The following is an 8,519-nucleotide window of genomic DNA, read 5'->3' on the forward strand; positions in this document are numbered from 1 at the left end:
TAAATTCTTATTTATTGTTTATGATGCAAAAGCTGGTATGAAGTTACTTCTTATGATAAATGGGCCATAGATAGAGACCGAGATGAGTTTTCAACTAAAGATGGTCTTATTATTTGATACTTACTTAAGTATTTGTTTAGTTACATGAAAATACAATGAATAAAAGACAAGAAAAACTAAGTAAAATAAATTTGATGCTTGTAGAAATGTAATAGAGCAAGAGTAAGGGGAAATGAAATGATCGTTGATGATGAGTTATATTTCATATATCATTCCAATCTTGAGAAGTTTCTTACGCGGGACAGCTATCAATTGATTTTTTTGGCGGAAGTTCTTTCTTAAGAAAGTGTAAGCATAGTTGACAATTATCTTATTGAGGAACGGTGAATTTGGTTGAGCCACCACATCTGCTTCGCCAAGCATATACATCACACCCCTTTGCATTGCCATGTCGATGAAGTTGACTTCAGTTTCATCTAGGTGAATGAAGGCCTTAAGATTTTGTATTAATTGTGATTCAAACACGAGAGCATCCTCGAGTTTATCTTCGTAATCACATTTAACCACGCAACGGAACATTTGGTACTCTCTGGGTTCCAAATTGTAAAATAGAATGGATGACATACAGGCTAGGAATGACCTTGATGGAAACAAAGACAAGGACTGAATGGATGGATGACATACAGGCTATGCCACCTCTAGACCGATTAACCATCGATTCTGATACTACTTGTTAAGCCATTGTGAAGAACTCTAGACAACCGGACATATTTTGGGAGGAACTAAGTGCAAGAACATAAGATGAGAAAACACTACATTTAACTCAAAATCATAAGGTATCAAGTTAATAGGCTCCTTATTTTATATACTCTTCACTTTTCTATGTTTTTTTCAATGTGGAACTAATTCATTCCTCATACTTGTAACCATAACAATCTCTCCCTCAAATGTGAGCGACCACAATGAGCACATCAACTCCCTCTCTTATATGTTGTCTACCATATTTGAGTATTCATACCGCATTTTAAATATTCCTTAACCATTAGTCCAATTAACCATCGGCCCTGATATCATTTATTGGGCTACCGTGGAGAGCTCTGCACCACTAGAGAGATTTCGGTAGAAACCAAGTGCAAGAACTTAAGATGAGAAAACACCACATATAATTCAAAATCTTAAGGTATTAAGTTAATGGGTCTCTCATTTTATATACTTTTTATTTCTCTATGTTTTTTCCAAGAGGGAGAACAACTACAAAAGTGAGAGAAAAGAGGGAAAATAAAATTCCCATTTTTATGTAGAGCAACAATCTTTGAATAGCGATTTCTAATTCGTTTATTGTTGGATTGGTCTGAATTAGAATGAACAATAACATAAAAAATTCTTATTCTAAACATATTGGTACCAACCTATTTAGAGATCAATGATTATCAAAGACATGTATGCACACTATGATAAATCTCTCTTCACTGAATTAAATTAAAGTTTATTCTCACATATTAAATTCTTTCATTCTCTTATATAGAATCAGCATGTTTTGAACTTACCATGTGCTTATTATTAATATAGTATAAGTTTTGATGGATAGATCATAATTTATATACCAAATTATTTTTTAAATTTATTCGTATGTTTGATATTGTAAATATAATAATAAACTCATGAAGGACAATTTACTTACTAAATTAAATGAGAAATAATGTTATTCATTTATTTTATATACTCTAACACATAAGTATTGACATAATTATAAATAAACTATTAATCATATTTAAGACATTTCAATTTTTTTGTTGTGAGGAAGGAGTTAGATTAGGAGAGTAAGGAGATTATCCTTGTCCTAACTACCAATTTTTATGTCGCTCAATTTAGCGAGTAGGAGTAGGATGGACCGATCATCCCAAGGCCCCAACTTTATTCTCTAGGAAATTGGTATCTCCTAAAAATAAAAATATTTTTATATTTATTTATAAAATAAAACCCAAAAAATTATTAATAATTTTATGAAAATCAAACATGTCTAAAATTGAACTACATAAGATGAGAATACACCAACAGAGAGAAACCAAGTGCAAGAACGTAATATGCGAAGACATTACATCTATGTTAAAATCTTAAGATGTCAAGTTAATGGATTTTTTATCTTATATACTTTTCACTTTGCACTTGTCTGCCAGTGCACTTTTTGAAAAAGAAGAATCTTGCAAATATAACGAGGGCTTATATTATATTGCATAATATATTGCATAATATGATTGTTGAGGATGAAAGAGACACTTATGCAGAAAATGTTGTTCAAGACCTAAAGTATTCTAATGTCAAAAATGGCTTATCACAACCTCATATGGGAGAAGAGAATTTTGCCCCATACCATTAATTTCTCTAAAAAATGTCCAATTTAAAAATAGGCATCAGCATCGAGAACTGAAAGAGGACTTGATTGAACACATATGTTAATTTCACAATGCGCGTCGTCAACTATAGAGTTTAATTATGTTTTTCTTTATATTTAGTAATTTTGTAAATTAGTTTAAACTCGAATTATATATTATGTATTATTGTTATTTATTAAGTAATTAAATTTTTTTCAAATATTACTATTTTCATAATAGTGAATTATTTTTTAATTTATAAATTTTAATAATATTATTATAAAAAATAAATAACTACATTAATTTTAATTAATTAAGTAAGTGAGATCACAATAGCAACTAAACTTAGTTCCTTCTAACAGAAAAGAGAGAAATATTTTTGAGTTTTTATTTATTGTTTATGATGCAAAAGTTGGTATGAAGTTATTTCTTATGATAAATGAGCCATAAATAAGGACTGAGATGAGTTTTCAGCTGGAGATGATCTTATTATTTGATACTTACTTAAGTACTTATTTGGTTACATGAAAATACCATGAATAAAAGACAAGAAAAATTAAGTAGTACAAATAAATTTGATGCATGTAGAAATGTAACAGAGCAAGAGTAAGGGGGACATGAAAGGATCGTTGATGATGAGTTATATTTCATATGTCATTCCAATCTTGAGAAGTCTCTTACGCGGGATGGCCATCAATTGGTTTCCTTGGCGGAAGTTCTTTCTTAAGAAAGTATAAGCATAGTTGACAACTATCTTATTGAAGAACGATGAATTTGGTTGAGCCACCACCTCTGCTTCGCCAAGCATATACATCACACCTCTTTGCATTGCCATGTCGATGAAGTTGACCTCAGGTTCATCTAGGTGAATGAAGGCTTTGAGATTTTGTATTAACTGTGATTCAAACACAAGAGCATCCTCGAGTTTATCTTTGTAACCGCATCTAACCACGCAACGAAACATTCGGTATTCTCTGGGCTCCAAATGGCAAAATAGAAACCTCTCCTCCAAAGAAACTCGGCTGATAGGGATGACCTTGATGGAAACAAAGACAATGACTGAATGGATGGATGACATACAGGCTATGAGATGAGGGAATATCGGAGGAATCCCCTGGACAAGCTCAGAATAGAGCAGTCCTACGCCGGGAACTCTTCTTATGTCCCTATCCATGGCCAATTCTCCTATGTACTCACTACAAACCTTATTTCTAAGTTCGAACATGTACCTCTCTTTGTGCACGTAATGCCAGATTCCCATGATCATCGTCAAAAACAAAGAAGACACAATTGGAATATAGCCTCCCTCCATGAACTTTGTTATCTGAGATGAGAAATAAATAGCCTCTATGCAGCCGAATACCAATAAGAAGATAGTAGCTTGCCATATGCTCTTCTTCCATATAACTACCATTATCAATGAAACCAGCCACGTTGTGATAAGCATATCCCCAATAACTGCAATCCCGTATGCTTGACTTATCTTTTCTGTGGTTTTGAAGGCAACACACATAATAATGCTTCCAATCATGAACATGTAGTTAATCTCAGGAATATACACCTGACCCTCGTGCTTAGTGGAAGTATGCACAACCTTAACTCGTGGGAAACAACCTAGACTCAGGGCTTGAGATATGATGGAAAATGCTCCTGAAATCATTGCTTGGCTTGCTATGATAGCAGCACCAACAGCCACCACAAATGTTGGCCAGTATATGAGATCTACATGTATTGTTACATTAGACTTTACTGATTAATCATAATAACTACAGTAACTGAATTTTCTACGATTACTCAACTTACTTGGTAGACTTTCATAGAAAGTATTGCCCACTTTTTCAGGAAACTTTCGAAGAAATGCAGCTTGCCCAGTATATGCACACAATATTGCAGGACATGTAATCAAAGTGAAGCTGATCTACGTCAATAATAACGATAATTTAGTAAGCTTACTTCTTATATAACTCTTAGAAATTAGAATGTGATTTAGATGACATAATAAACGTTGATGTATGACCAAGTAAATATATTAGCAAAGTCCGCCAAATCAGAAAGCGAAAAAAAAGCAAGTTTAATATAAGATAGATAGAGAAAATATATGCACAACACAAGTTTACATTTATTTACTCACTTGAATTGCTCGTACATTAAAGTGACCCAAGTCTGCAAATATGGCTTCAGATCCTGTGATTATATGAGTATTAATTAGAATTAAAGAACAATACAACTTAATTAAGGAGATTAATAAACTAGGAGCGGAACTGATTTTCCAATTAATAATAAAAATAAAATGCTTTAAGTAAATATGTTATATACCGACCTGTTATGCATAGAAAGACTCCACCAAGTGATAACCATCCTTGTTTACCGTTGCATTTGAAGTAATCAATTATATATTTTGGATTGAAAGCACGCAACACTCCGATATCATATTTGAACAAATTATAGATACCAATTCCCCCTATGAGTAAAAACCATACTAAAATAATTGGTACAAATGAGAATCCCATTTTATCTGTACCGAATCTTTGCAAAGAAAATAGAATAATTAAGAATTGTGATTATTTTAATCACTCTTAGTTAAAAAAAATAATAAATAAATGTTATGTTCATTAATATATTTTATATATTTTTTGTTGTATTTTTTATCTTTTGTGTTAAAAATAATTAATAAAAAAATAAAAAGATAAAAAATTCTTATATCATAAAAAATATAAAAAAAAGATGTACACTACAAAAAAATAATACAAATATTATTTTTCTTTTATTATGTAACATTTAACCAAACCTACTCTGAGATTAAAAGAAAATGAAGTCATTGGTTTAAGTACCTTGACCGAGTGATTTACTGATCCCACTTACGGCAGAAAGGACTGCATGTAAAATGAACAACATGTTTATATATAGATATATATAGAGAGAGAGTATATGGATCTATATATATACACACCTGACATTGAGGGAGTAAGAAAGCCGTCTCCTATGACCATGGAAGTTCCCAGAATGGTTGCAAGCAAAAGAAGAATACGAGCAAACTGACTGTTCTCAAGCATCTGCTTCAGTGTTTGGGATTGTTTGAGCTGACTAGACGGTAGTTCCAGCTTGTAGTTAGAAAGTTTTCTGTCCTCTGGTTGTTGATTTGGAATCAAACTCACCTCTACGTGTCTGCATATCAGCGAATACAATGCAAATGCTCCACCTACACAACACAAGTTTCATATATATGATGATGTGCAGCATCATCAAGATAAAACTAACACCCGTCAAACGCATGAGAATAAGATGATGAAGTAAAATAAAAATATTTTAACTACATTTCATAGATAATGATTTTAGAGTATTACTTGCCACGCTTAAAATGATTATTGCAATACCAAGGAGTTTCATATAACAAATTAAGTAAATTAATTAAAAAATTTAGTAAAATCAAGAAGAGATCTTTATCCTCCATTGTTCAAGTAACAAAAGTAATAAGGTTAAGAGTTAATAATAAATGTATAAGGTGAAACATCTAAAAAAAAGATAGGAATGAATTGAATTAAATATTTAAATGTGATATTGAGAAATTACCATTGCCGTTGTCGTTCGCCCATAGTACAATAAAGACATACTTAAGAAAAGGTATGAGCAGAATAGTATAGATGATGAGGGATAAGACGCCAAGAATATCTTCCTTATTTTTTATTCCACTGGTAAAAATGCTGGAATACACATAAAGCGGAGATGTGCCGATATCACCATAAACAATCCCTATGCTTTGAAATGCCAAACTTAACGTAGTCCTCCAGCTAACCTAATAATGTCATATTGTTTATTTATTTATTTATTTATAAAAAAAAAACTACACTACACTATATAACAATGATATACCTTAGAGCCATGTGTTTCACTCATGGTAACACGTCCAGCTTCCAAGTTGATGAAAGAGTCCATGCGTCGGACTTTAGCAGTGGCCACCGTCTCCATCTCTTTATCTGTGCCCATCGGATCTGTTTCTCCGAACATCTCTTTTGCTGTACTGTCTCCCTTGCGGGTGTTTCTTCTCTTCTTATATATTATAATAATAGAGGAAATGGTCAACCTCCTGCACAAAAGTCTCAATTTTGTTGACGTACGTAGTTCACGTTCATTTCTACATTTTAGGATTTTTCTTTGGCGAATAGGCGAAGACCCCATCAATGCGATTCTTTAGGCAAGCATATATGGTTGGAGGGCATGCAAGTGCTCTTTTCACTAACTTAATACGTTGCCACATTTGCATGCATTTTTCACATCCCCATTCACTTTCTTACTCTCTTACATTTTTCAACTTGGTTTCTATCATCCCCTATCTTAATGCCCAAGAAATCGGAGGAAAAAAAATTAAAGACTTATCCATACGTACAAGACAACACCAAATAAAATTCTTATGATCTCAAAAGTCCAGAGTAAAGATTTTTTTTTTTTACCATAAAAAAGAATTTCTCTTATTTTATATATTATATTCAGAGCTCTCTAATCATATTGTTTACCATTATCAACAATATATATTATTGATAGAAATTATTGCCAAATAATTTTAAAAAATATTTAAAAGCATGTTTTTAGAAGCATTTTGTTATAAAGCAGCATATATGGTATGCCGCTGAAAAATTTTACCAACACAATTTCATGTGATTGATGAGGTAGCATGTTATATGTCTCATCAGTTACATTATGGTTAGGGTTGAAAGTAAACCGGTCGAACACATAAGTTCTCTTAAAAAAAATGTGAATAAAGTAGAATGTCAAAACGCAGAAGAAGTTAATTGCAATAGAAAATATTGCAATTCTTTTAGTTAGTTGATTGACAAGTGGTATATAATACACAAGTGTTAGTCTTCATTGCATGAAAAGTGTTACTCACTAAATTTTTGGCATTAAAATAAAATTAGACCCAAAAGTTAATTAAATTAAAGAAAAGAACAAAAATAATTTCAGAGAATTTGTGGTTAAAATTTTATTTCAAATTTGATGACCAAAGCCTAGTAAACAGAGACGAAGCTTTATATAGTTTAAACCCCAAAAATTATAATTTTTCTTAGAAAAAATAGAAATTTTACAATTATGATTCCAATATATTAATTATGTCTTCTTTAAAATATATTATTTAATTTAATTATGGTCCCTCCTAAAAAACGAGTCTAGCTCTATCTCGCAAGTAAAGATAAGAAATTCCATTTGACTTATATTGCCAATTTTGAGTACGAGATAATATATCTATCTAATAACATGACTTATTTTGTTTAGAAGATATATGTAAAGATATATGATTCCAATATATTTATGTCAATTTGACAGGGTGAGTCAGCATATGAGTTATGTTTATGGGCTCAGTCACTTTTCCTTTTTTGTTTTTTCCTTTCTCGCTATTTTCAGGTAATGAGAAGAAAGATTTTCTTTTAGTATTCTGGACAGAAAGAAAGGTTTAGTTTTGAGCCCATGTTTTCTTAGTAAGGGAGCAAACCTACTAGTCAGTTTTAGCCCAAATTCGCTGCAAAGGGATAGGCCAGGCTACAGGCAATTCCAAATCCAAATGCAAATGCGACCAAATCTTGTTTGGACTTTTTCTTTTAAAAATATAAAAATAACAATTTCATCTATTCAATGCTGCACCTGCTCATGAGATGAAGCACTGGAATCTCTATGGTTTGCTAATAATGACTACAAAATAAAGATAAAAAGAAAAAGAAAGTGGTGTATGGTTGCATGTTCTTCATGCATTTAACTCTGATTTGGAAATACCAACCAATAATAAAGACACAATGACTTAGATGGACTGCATCCACAAGGAAAATGACAAACGTTGCCTAGTGATCTACACCCTATGGTTTTGGCTTAGCTTGTCGCATGTAGGGGTGTGCAAAAAAACTGGTTTCACTGAACTGAATTGAAACTGAACTGAAACTGTTTTAAATAAACCAGTTTTTTTAAATAAAAAACTGAACTGAAACTACAGTTTTTATGAAAAACCAGTTTTTATGGTTCAGTTTAGTTTTAAACCAAATTAAAACTGGTTTTATTTAAACTCCAAAATTAATTTTACATACTCTTTCTTTCTCTCTCTCCCCTTTCTCTCTCTCTCTCTCTCTTTCTCTCTCTCTCTCTCTCTCTCTCTCTCTCTCTCTC

The 8,519-nt window shown here is 31.8% G+C and overlaps 1 pseudogene; it reads right to left on the minus strand.

Annotated features, from left to right (window-relative positions):
- Positions 1-255: 255 nt before the first annotated feature.
- Positions 256-6,356, minus strand: LOC107463465 (potassium transporter 5-like; annotated as a pseudogene).
- Between the last annotated feature and the right edge of the window lie 2,163 nt (positions 6,357-8,519).

Source organism: Arachis duranensis, chromosome 8, assembly GCF_000817695.3.
Source record: "Arachis duranensis cultivar V14167 chromosome 8, aradu.V14167.gnm2.J7QH, whole genome shotgun sequence".
Classification (NCBI taxonomy): Eukaryota; Viridiplantae; Streptophyta; class Magnoliopsida; order Fabales; family Fabaceae; genus Arachis; species Arachis duranensis.